This window comes from Moschus berezovskii, chromosome 24 (genome assembly GCF_049115385.1).
Source record: "Moschus berezovskii isolate FMDL1 chromosome 24, NW_MosBer_1.0, whole genome shotgun sequence".
Classification (NCBI taxonomy): Eukaryota; Metazoa; Chordata; class Mammalia; order Artiodactyla; family Moschidae; genus Moschus; species Moschus berezovskii.
Genome location: NC_142483.1, coordinates 17,922,102 through 17,934,381, shown reverse-complemented (window position 1 = coordinate 17,934,381; position 12,280 = coordinate 17,922,102). Strand labels below are relative to the sequence as shown.

At 40.8% G+C, this 12,280-nt stretch overlaps 1 protein-coding gene across 11 annotated transcripts in view; it reads left to right on the top strand.

Annotated features, from left to right (window-relative positions):
- CFAP20DC (CFAP20 domain containing) overlaps positions 1–12,280 on the top strand; it is a 269,101-nt gene that overhangs the window by 242,635 nt on the left and 14,186 nt on the right. The gene's annotated exons all lie outside the window — the stretch shown is intronic.

Below are 12,280 nucleotides of genomic sequence, written 5' to 3'. Positions count from 1 at the left end.
GCTTCTGAGTTTCACTTCTTTGGGCATCCATCTTCATTCTGGGACTGTCCCTCTTTTTCATATCCAGTTTCAGAAGTTCTAGGGAAGCACAATGATTGACCCAGATTTAGTCAGATGCTGAGCCTCTGGGCTCATGCAAGAACATGATCATTCCAGGTCATGTGGTCAGAGGGAGCTGTTGCAAGGAGAAGGGAAGGGAAGGAGTTCTGGATGGACAGTTCCTTAACTCTCTCCTACTGTGTCTTAGAGAAAGATTAAAATTGTTCTTTACAAGCCCAAAGGGGTAGCTGTAGGAGAAACGTGGAAGTGAAATTAAATTTTTTCCCTCAGCATTAAGAAAAACTTTCTAATAGTCAAAGCTATTTGAAGATGAAATATGATCTTGGAAAGTAGTAAGTGCACAGTCAGTCATGGTAATTAAATACATAGGTAGATAAGCACTTGGTGGCAATGTTGTAAAAGGCCTTCCAACTAAGAACACTGAGAATCTGGTTAGAGACCTCCTGCAGGGAACAACCAAAATGAAATGATAGCGTCTTAATACTTATTCCAATCCCTCTTAAGAGACATACAGAAGAGTTCCGAACACAGAATTTATGTTTCCAACTTATTCTTTGATCTTCTTGCCTCAAATAAGAGATGAATCCTATGAAGAAAAGCTATTAAGAACTCTTGGTGTATGTTTAAGTTTCAAAGAAAAAGTATAATTTCTTAGTTTCTCGTAGTACTAAAACATATTTATGAGCCAATATTCTATTTTCTGAGGCAGACATTTAAATTTTTCTGCCTTAGCTGCAAAGCAGTAGATGTGTGTCCTTAGGTTGACCCCAAATTGTGTGTGTACCAAACACATATAGGAAAACAATAGTGTGTTGGTAATAGGTAGAGAAAAACTAACAGAGAGGCAAAATGGGTTGCAATAGCAGCATTATTTATTGTTATGGAAAATTCCAACTCCAGGTGGCACTCAGTATGCTGGACTACCAGAAAGACTCTTCTGTGCATTCAGTAAATATTGAGGAGGTACCTGTTCTGTGCCAGGCATTTTGTTAGGTGCTCTTGAGAAATGTGTATGCAGGTCAGGAAGCAACAGTCAGAACTGGACATGGAACAACAGGCTGGTTCCAAACAGGAAAAGGAGTACATCAAGGCTGTATATTGTCACCCTGCTTATTTAACTTATATGCACAGTACATCATGAGAAACGCTGGGCTGGAGGAAGCACACGCTGGAATCAAGATTGCCGGGAGAAATATCAATAACGTTAGGTATGCAGATGATACCACCCTTATGGCAGAAAGTGAAGAACTAAAGAGCCTCTTGATGAAGGTGAAAGAGGAGAGTGAAAAAGTTGGCCTAAAGCTCAACATTCAGAAAACTAAGATCATGGCATCCGGTCCCATCACTTCATGGCAAATAGATGGGGAAACAGTGGCTGACTTTATTTTTCTGGGCTCCAAAATCACTGCAGATGGTGGTTGCAGCCATGAAATTAAAAGACACTTATTCCTTGGAAGGAAAGTTATGACCAACCTAGATAGCATATTGAAAAGCAGAGACATTACTTTGTCCACAAAGGTCCGTCTAGTCGAAGCTATGGTTTTTCCACTGGTCGTGTATGGCTGTGAGAGTTGGACCATAAAGAAAGCTGAGCACCGAAGAATTGATGCTTTTGAACTGTGGTGTTGGAGAAGACTCTTGAGAGTACCTTGGACTGCAAGGAGATCCAACAAGTCCATCCTAAAGGAGATCAGTCCTGGGTGTTCATTGGAAGGACTGATGCTGAGGCTGAAACTCCAATACTTTGGCCACCTCATGCGAAGAGCTGACTCATTTGAAAAGACCCTGATGCTGGGAAAGACTGAGGGCAGGAGGAGAAGGGGACGACAGAGGATGAGATGGTTGGATGGCATCACCGACTCAATGGACATGGGTTTGGGTGGACTCCGGGAGCTGGTGATAGACAGGGAGGCCTGGCGTGCTGTGGTTAATGGGGTCACAAAGAGTTGGACACGACTGAGCGACTGAACTGAACTGAAGTGAAAGTCAAGTGGGGAAGACTACGTTCACTGAATGATGAAATAAATGAAGGCATAATTATGAGTTGAAATAAGAGCTCTTAATAAGATCACAGTTGCTCTATTAGAGGAAGTAACAAAGGATCTCAGCTAGATTAGAGAGGGAGTGTCCAGGAAGACTTCTCAAGAGTGTGATGCTTGAGCCGAAATATGAAGGTTGGAGATAATTTCACCAGAATAAAAGGGGTTCATGTTAGAAACATGGGAGAGAGCATGGTATAGGCAGGGGGCACAGCCTGGGCAAAGGCCCTGTGATGGTGGGAGTGTAGTATATTCCAGGAATCAAGAGAAGCCTGGTGTGGCTAGAGCATGGTGAGTGAGAGGGACAGCAATTCAAGATGAGGTTAGAAAAACATGAAGAGATGAGGGTATAAAGAGCCGCAAAGGCCAAGATAATGTTTCTCCTGAGCTTCCCAATGAGACTGAAGGGTTTTAAAAAGAGGTTGACATAATCAGATTAGAATTTTGGTCATAGTGTGAAGAACAGTGAAGTGAAGCTAGAATGAACAACTCTAAAGGGGATAAATTAAGAGCTTTTTAGTAAAAGAGCTCTTTAGTAACAGAACAGGAGGCAAGGTAGTCGCTTGGACTTTGGTTGTAGAAGAGATGGTGAGAAGGGTGGATTCAGAAGGCATTTAGGAGGAAAATTGACAGAACTTTTCATAAGAGCTTTGAGAATGTTCCACTTCACAGTCCCTTCTTCAAAGACAGGGGTCATTCAGCTATAGTCTAGGGGCCAAATCCTGCCATGGTGGGATTTGTGTGTGTGTGTGTGTGTGTAAGATTTTTCTTGGAACACAGCCATGCCATTCATTTACTTATTGTTTATGTCTGCTTTCACACTACAGCAACAGAGTTGAGTAGTTGTGACATATTTACCATCTGGTCCTTTATAAAAAACTTTGCCAACCATGGGTTTTATGCTTCAGAAACATCATCTCTGTGATAGTCCAAGGTATAGAAGTTCTTAAGTCAGGGTCCAAAAGTCCATGAATGGGCTTCAGCTAAAATCAAAAGCAAAATTTGTTATTTTTGGTCATTTTTCTTTGTTATTTTCAGTCATTTGGTTATTTTTCTGGGAATACAGGTGGTTTTTTTTTTGTTTGTTTGTTTTGTTTTTTACCAGCTTTTAAAAAGAATCTGTGAATTCTCCCCAAAGTAAGAGCTTCCTAGTCATCTCCCCAATCAGTTCCCTGGCCACAGACAATTTTTGAAATCCAGAGTGCTTTCAGTGAGTAAGAAATGTGCACTGGTACCAAATGATAAATATCAACAAGTAGTGGATAGAAATTTCTGCAAGTTACTTAATCCCTAATAGAAGATCTCCTGTATAAGTATCTCACATGGAACTGTCTTTTCTGACCCAGAACTCTTGATAGTAGGTACCTCCGTCCTATAAATGAGAGCTATGTAATAATTGTCTTGTTTTAGATTTCTCAAATAATTACTCCCCCAAATAAATATTTACATGTATACAAGATTGTAGGCAGTCTCCTTACAAGGGAATTTCTTTAAGGAATAAACAGATAAGCTGATCAACCCATGTCATTTTCTGTTGCTTAGAATGTTTCTTCCATCTATGAGCTTTCTGATTACCCAGGGTCTGACACAGCAGTCACTAAACATAGCTGTTTAGTAAATGGTTACCATATATGTGAAGGGCTTCCCTGGTGGCTCAGGTAGAAGAGAATCTGTCTGTAATGCAGGATGCCCGGGTTCAGTCTCTGAGCTGGGAAGATCCCCTGGAGAAGGGAATGGCTACTCATGCAGTATTCTTTCCTGGACAATTCCTTGGACAGAGGAGCTTGGCAGGTGTGTAAAATTCTCTTGTAAACATAATCTTGTTTTTAAGTAAAGAAACTGAAACCATACTCTAAAGTGAAGACATTATCCTCAGTTATAAACATATCTAAGTCATTTCTGATTCAGTTAATTAAAGCTCACTCTTCCCCTTTAAAAATCTAACATGCAAGTTGAATAAAAAGAGCATGGTATTGGTGGGGAGGGTGAGATTTTAATGTTAGATAAATTTGTCTGTCATGAGGATTCACAGGATGGTATTTATTCTTCATCTACACTATATTTTTATGTGATTTAAAGTGAACCCATGTCTTGACTCTTAAAACACACCTTCTGGTGACAGTGCTCTCCATGTATAGATGTGTCTGCAGGCCCTTTCTCTTCAGTTCCAAGAGGAGAGGCAGGGGTGGGAGGCCTGCCTGGGTTTACGAGGAAAGCAGAAATAGGAAGCAGCTCCCGAACCTGCTCAGAGAGCAAGCCTGACTGAAGAGGATATTCTGCACCAGAGGAGCTGGAGGTTTTCTCTACAGGTGAATAGAATCTGTCCTTGAGAGAAAAGGTTTCTAGTCAGAGCTGAGGAAGCCAAACAAAACAGAGTATCAAGTCCAGACAACGTGGAAATGCCAGACAAAGAGCAGAAGCAGGTTCTAGCCCACAGGTAGCCAGAGTGAGAAGCAGACCAAGGACACGGTTCAGAACTGAGCTAGGGCTCGAAATGTGTGAGTGAGCCTGAACTGACACTCCCCCATCCCTGGATGTTTGTGGCCTGCTTCTGAGAAGACAGAGGCTTAAATGAATTGATCAAGGGTCAAAACAATGACTTAGCATTAAATGTCTCCTATAAAAAATTCCCTGGTGGCTCAGAGGTTAAAGCGTCTGCCTCCAATGCGGGAGACCCGGGTTCGATCCCTGGGTCCGGAAGATCCCCTGGAGAAGGAAACGGTAACCAACTCCAGTATTCTTGCCTGGAGAATCCCATGGACGGAGAAGCCTGGTAGGCTACAGTCCACGGGGTCGCAACGTGTCGGACACGACTGAGAGATGGGACGGATAAAAATGTAAACATTGGGAGAAATATCAGTAACCTCAGATATGCAGATGACACCACCCTTATGGCAGAAAGTGAAGAGGAACTCAAAAGCCTCTTGATGAAAGTGAAAGAGGAGAGTGAAAAGTTTGGCTTGAAGCTCAACATTCAGAAAACAAAGATCATGGCATCTGGTCCCATCACTTCATGGGAAATAGATGGGGAAACAGTGGAAACAGTGTCAGACTTTATTTTGGGGGGCTCCAAAATCACTGCGGATGCTGATTGCAGCCATGAAATTAAAAGACGCTTACTCCTTGGAAGGAAAGTTATGACCAACCTAGATAGCATATTAAAAAGTAGAGACATTACTTTGCCAACCAAGGTCCATCTAGTCAAGGCTATGGTTTTTCCAGTGGTCATGTATGGATGTGAGAGTTGGACTGTAAAGAAAGCTGATCGCCAAAAAATTGATGCTTTTGAACTGTGATGCTGGAGAAGACTCTTGAGAGTCCCTTGGACTGCAAAGAGATCCAACCAGTCCATTCTAAAGGAGATCAGTCCTGGGTGTTCATTGGAAGGACTGATGCTAAAGCTGAAACTCCAATACTTTGGCCACCTCATGCGTCAAGTTGACTCACTGGAAAACAGTCTGATGCTAGGAAGAATTGGGGTTGGGAGGAGACGGGGACAACAGAGAATGAGATGGCTGGATGGCATCACCGACTCGATGGACATGAGTTTGAGTGAACCCCGGGAGTTGGTGATGGACAGGGAGGCCTGGCGTGCTGTGATTCATGGGGTCGCAAAGAGTCGGACACGACTGAGCGACTGAACTGAACTGAACTGAAGGTATAGGTGCTAGACTACACATTTCTGCTTATTAACAAGTCACCCCATAAAAAGAGATTGCTCTTTAAAAAATAAAATTATTAAATAAGATATTAGTTCTTATCTCTCAGATTGGAAAGCGTTAAAAACTTGAGTACATAGTATTGTGACATGTCTTTGGGAAATGAGCTCTCTTCAATGTTGCTGGTGGGAATGCTGAAGGGTACAATCCTTGTGAAGAAAATTTGTTGGTATCTAACAAAGCCAAGTATGCATTTACCTTTTGTTGCAGGAATCCCACTTCCAACAATTTCCCTTGAAGATGTATCTTCAAGTATACAAAAATAGAAATGCCCAACGTTATTCATTATAGCATTAATTGCAGTAATCACAAAATATTTCAAACTTGCCCAAAGAAAGGAGAGTGGTGAAATAAATGTATGCCACATCCTGGAGTGGGTTTCCCAGGTGGCTCAGTGGAAAAGAATCTGCCTGCCAATGGAGGAGACACAGGTTCGATCTCTGGGTTGGAAATATCCCCTGGAGGAGGAAATGGCAACCCACTCCAGTATTCTTGCCATCCAGGGACAGAGGAACATAGTGGCAGTGGGCTACAATCCATAGGGTCGCAAAGACTCAAGCATGACTGAACACACGCACACACAAGTGCGAGTACTGTGCAGCTGCTTAAAAAAAAAAAGAATGAGAACATTCTCTAAGAATTGGTATGAATAATTTCCCAGATATATATTAAGTTGGAAAAAAATGAAAGTGCAAAAGAGTGATTATAGTATTGTACCTTTTGCATTAGAAAGAAGAGGAATGGAAAAATAGATGTGTATCAGCTGAATTTTTGCAAAAAGAAAGGTAGAGATACCAAAACTAATGAAATTGATTACCTCTGGAGGAGTGGGTGGGGAGGGTGCCAAAGTGATGAGGGGACAGAAACAAACTGGAAGGGATAAAGGAAATCTGTTAACTATTTCTGTGAACATTTGACTTTTTAATATTTTAATACGTACTCACAGCAAAAGTAATAAAAAAAGGGGAAAGACCAAAATATAATACAAACAGAAGCAAATGACACTATCTGTATTTCAAATGAATAACATAACCACACTAAAGTGGTAGGTTGGGGGACACATGTGTACATGTGGCAGATTCATGTTGATGCGTGGCAAAAACCATCACAATATTGTAATTATTCTTCAATTAAATTAATTAAAATAATAATAATACGGTAATAATGGTCTAATACTACTACTCATATTAGCAATGTTTAACATACTACTAATAAAAATGATAGCAGTAAAAAAAAAAAAAAGAACTAGCCTAAGTAAATTTTGAACATGGTATTTTGACTGACGATAAAAAGAACCATAAACAGAATCCTAGAGAGTAGGTTTGGTGTATTTATTGGCTGTTTTGTTTGCTTAACAATGCTGAAACTACGTTTGGTGTGTTCTGTACTCCAGAAAATAAGTAAATATACTGAGGCTAATGGAAGGCAGCCTAAATGTCAGAAGGGAGTTACAAATAAAGAAAAGAGAAAGACGAAAATGGCTCTGTGGTATTATATTCGTATTAGAGAAATCAGTGTGAGCTCATGGTTATAGATCAGGGGCCATCAAACATTTTCTGTAAAAGGCCAGGTAACAAAGATTTAAATTCTGAATCATAGCGCAAAAGCGGTCATCGATGGTACATAAACCGATGAACATGGCTGTATTCCAATGAAACTTTATTTATGGACACTGAAATGTGAACTTTATGCAAATTCCATGTATCACAAAACATTACTATTTTAATTGTTTTCAACCATTAAAATATATTAAAACTATTTTTGGTTTACAGGTCTTATAAAAGCAGGCAGTGGGCCAGATGTGGCCCATGGGCATACTTTACCAACCCTTGATAGAGAGATGATGATAGATAGACAGATAGCAAATGTGACCAAATGTTTAAATTGGAGAGTCCGTGTGAAGGATGATATGGTTCTCTGTACTGTTATTGAACCTTTTCTATAAATCTGAAATTACTTTAAGGTATTTTTTTAATTTATTTTTTTATTGAAGGATAATTGCTTTACAGAATTTTGTTATTTTCTGTCAAACCTCAGCATGATAAGATTTTTTTTTGATGTGACCATTTTTAAAGTCTTTATTGAATTTGTTACAATATTGCTTTTATGTTTTTCTTTTTTGGCCACAAGGCATTTGGGCAGTCTCAGCGCCCCAAAGAGAAATTAAACCTGCACCCCCTATATTGGAAGGCAAAGGCTTAATCACTGGACTGCCGGGAAAGTCCCTGAAATTACTTTAAAACAAGCAAAAAAAAAAAAAAAAATCACAAAAAGAATAACTCTGTACTTTTTATAGCTACTGCTGACAAAAAAAAGAAAAAAAGCAACATTAACCAAATCATTGACCTAAGAAGTAATGTCTTACCTTTTATAGCGTCTACTTTTTCCTGAATGTCCATGACCATGGCTAGAAGCTACTACGGCCATTGTGTCAAGTTTCTAATTTGTCGCTTAGGGTGTTATTTTTCTTCTGTTCATCCTTGCTCTCCATCTCTCTTAACGAGTAATGAGGTCTCTGGGCTGGTAATTTGTATGTGACCTTGTAATTTTCTACAATGTAGGAATTTTTTGGTCTGCTATAATTAAATGGACTAAATAAAAGGTGCTTATCAGAAAATGCCTCTTTAGCTTGGAAATCTGTGACAAATCATCTCTGGTGTCCTTAATGTATTATTTTGAAATTCAGTTTCACAGCAAACTCACTTTGCTTATTTCACTAGCCATAATCTGGTGATAGCCAAGGTGAACAGTGAGCAAAAATATCTTCAGTTCACTTCAGTTAATTTGCTCAGTCATGTCTGACTCTGCAACCCCATGTATCGGAACAAGCCAGGCCTCCCTGTCCGTCACCAACTCCCGGAGTTCACCCAAACTCAGGTCCATCAAGTCAGTGATGCCATCCAGCCATCTCATCCTCTGTCATCCCCTTCTCCTCCTGCCCCCAATCCCTCCCAGCATCAGAGTTTTATCCAGTGAGTCAACTCTTCGCATGAAATGGCCAGAGTATTGGAGTTTCAGCTTTAGCATCAGTCCTTCCAGTGAACACCCAGGACTGATCTCCTTTAGAATGGACTGGTTGGATCTCCTTGCAGTCCAAGGGACTCTCAAGAGTCTTCTCCAACAACAGTTCAAAAGCATCAATTCTTCGGCGATCAGCTTTCTTCACAGTCCAACTCTCACATCTGTACATAACCGCTAGAAAAACCATAGCCTTGACTAGACGGACCTTTGTTGGCAAAGTAATATCTCTGCTTTTTAATATGCTATCTAGGTTGGTCATAACTTTCCTTCCTAGGAGTAAGCGTCTTTTAATTTCCTGGCTGCAGTCAGCATCCACAGTGATTTTGGAGACCAAAAAAACAGAGTCTGACACTGTTTCCACTGTTTCCCCATCTATTTCCCATGAAGTGATGGGACTAGATTCCATGATCTTAGTTTTCTGAATGTTGAGCTTTAAGCCAACTTTTTCACTCTCCTCTTTCACTTTCATCAAGAGGCTTTTTAGTTCTTCTTCACTTTCTGCCATAAGGGTGGTGTCATCTGCATATCTGAGGTTATTGATATTTCTCCTGGCAGTCTTGATTCCAGCTGTGCTTCTTCCAGCCCAGCATTTCTTATGATGTACTCTGCCTATAAGTTAAATAAGCAGGGTGACAATATACAGCCTTGACATACTCCTTTTCCTGTTTGGAACCAGTCTGTTGTTCCATGTCCAGTTCTAACTGTTGCTTCCTGACCTACATACAGGTTTCTCAAGAGGCAGGTCAAGTGGCCTGGTATTCCCATCTCTTTCAGAATTTTCCACAGTTTATTGTGATCCACACAGTCAAAGGCTTTGGCAGAGTCAATAAAGCAGAAATAAATGTTTTTCTGGAACTCTCTTGCTTTTTCAATGAGCCGTCAGATGTTGGCAGTTTGATCTCTGGTGCCTCTGCCTTTTCTAAAACCAGCTTGAACAACTGGAAATTCACAGTTCACGTATTGCTGAAGCCTGGCTTGGAGAATTTTGAGCATTACTTTCTTAAGATAATACAAATATGAACTGGATAATTTTTACATTAAGATACTTTTTATACAAGAAGAGTAAACGACTTGCAAAGAAAACCTGTATTGTACAGACTTGAAATCATTCTACAGTTCTTTGCTGGTTTAATTCTAACAGAATCCAATCTTACCTTGGTTTATCATTGTAGGTAAAGCCATTCTGTTATCTCCATTGATAATAAAGATGGTATTAGTCATAGCTGAAATTTTTTGAGTGCAGGTCTATACCCAGATCCACACCAAATGTTTTTCATCCTTTTTTTTTTTCATTTTATTTTCAGTTCAGTTCAGTTCAGTCACTTAGTCGTGTCCAACTCTTTGCGACCCCATGAACCACAGCACACCAGGCCTCCCTGTCCATCACCAACTCCTGGAGTTCACTCAAACTCATGTCCATCGGGTCGGTGATGCCATCCAGCCATCTCATTCTCTGTCGTCCCCATCTCCTCCTACCCCCAATCCCTCCTAGCATCAGACTCTTTTCCAGTGAGTCAACTCGTCGCATGAGGTGGCCAAAGCATTGGAGTTTCGGCTTTAGCATCAGTCCTTCCAATGAACACCCAGGATTGATCTCCTTAAGAATGGACTGGTTGGATCTCCTTGCAGTCCAAGGGACCCTCAAGAGTCTTCTCCAGCACCACAGTTCAAAAGCATCAATTTTTCGGCGATCAGCTATCTTCACAGTCCAACTCTCACATCCATACATGAACACTGGAAAAACCATAGCCTTGATTAGACGGACCTTTGTTGGCAAAGTAATGTCTCTGCTTTTTAATATGCTGTCTAGGCTGGTCATAACTTTCCTTCCAAGGAGTAAGCATCTTTTAATTTCCTGGCTGCAGTCAGCATCTGCAGTGATTTTGGAGCCCAAAAAAATAAAGTCAGCCAGTGTTTCCACTGTTTCCCCATCTATTTCCCATGAAGTGATGGGACCAGATGCCATGATCTTTGTTTTCTGAATGTTGAGCTTCAAGCCAACCTTTTCACTCACCTCTTTCAATTTCATCAAGAGGCTTTTGAGTTCCTCTTCAATTTTTGCCATAAGGGTGGTGTCATCTGCATATCTGAGGTTATTGATATTTCTCCCGGCTATCTTGATTCCAGCTTGTGCCTCTTCCAGCCCAGCGTTCCTCATGATGTACTCTGCATATAAGTTAAATAAGCAGGGTGACAATATATAACCTTGACGTACTCCTTTTCTTATCTGGAACCAATCTGTTGTTCCATGTCCAGTTCTAACTATTGCTTCCTGACCTGCATACAGGTTTCTCAAGAGGCAGGTCAGGTAGTCTGGGATTCCCATCTCTTTCAGAATGTTCCACAGTTTATTGTGATCCACACAGTCAAAGGCTTTGGCATAGTCAATGAAGCAGAAATAGATGTTTTTCTGGAACTCTCTTGCTTTCTCCATGATCCAGCGGATATTGGCAATTTGATCTCTGGTGCCTCTGCCTTTTCTAAAACCTGCTTGAACATCTGGAAGTTCACGATTCACATATTGCTGAAGCCTAGCTTGGAGAATTTTGAGCATGACTTTACTAGCGTGTGAGATGAGTGCAATTGTGCGGTAGTTTGAGCATTCTTTGTTATTGCCTTTCTTTGGGATTGGAATGAAGACTGACCTTTTCCAGTCCTGTGGCCACTGCTGAGTTTTCCAAATTTGCTGGCATATTGAGTGCAGCAGTTTCACAGCATCATCTTTCAGGATTTGAAATAGCTCAATTGGAATGCCATCACCTCCACTAGCTTTGTTCGTCGTGATGCTCTCTAAGGCCCACTTGACTCACATTTCAAGATGTCTGGTTCCATTTAATCTTAACCAAAAACAAAAAAAAACAAAAAAACTTGAGTAACAATTATGTCTTTTTTTTATAGATAAGGCCTAGTGATGTTATAAGTGACTTGGCAAAGTTCTTACATTTAGAAAACATGGTGCCAAGATTGGCCTGGGGAGCCAGTCCTCTTAGTTTCTTGTTGGGACTCTCTCCCATTGTAGACAAAGACAGCAGGAAATGCAGAAATTTAGAAAGAAAATTTTGGGTCATGAGGACATGTCCCCTTTGAGAAGAACAAGGTCAGTGATACAGAGTGCTAAAATCAATGCAAGAAACAGAATTTACTTTGGAAAATCCTTCACATTCCCTTTCATGCTCTGTTCCCATGAGGAAGCTCAGTAGCAAGTTTAGAGATGAGAAAGGCTTGAATTAGAACACGCGGTGACTCATACCTTCCTAATGTCACCTACTTGCGTCACCCCCACCCAGGTATCTGCTAGAGGAACAGGGAGACAGAAGAATGGAAAGAAGGAGAGTAAAGAGACTGGGAAATGAGGTTGGAAGTTGTAGGCAGAGGGACGGGGAATGTAGGAGGTGCTTTATGGAGTGATTTTGCCCCCATTCATACTGGGAGAACTGAAGT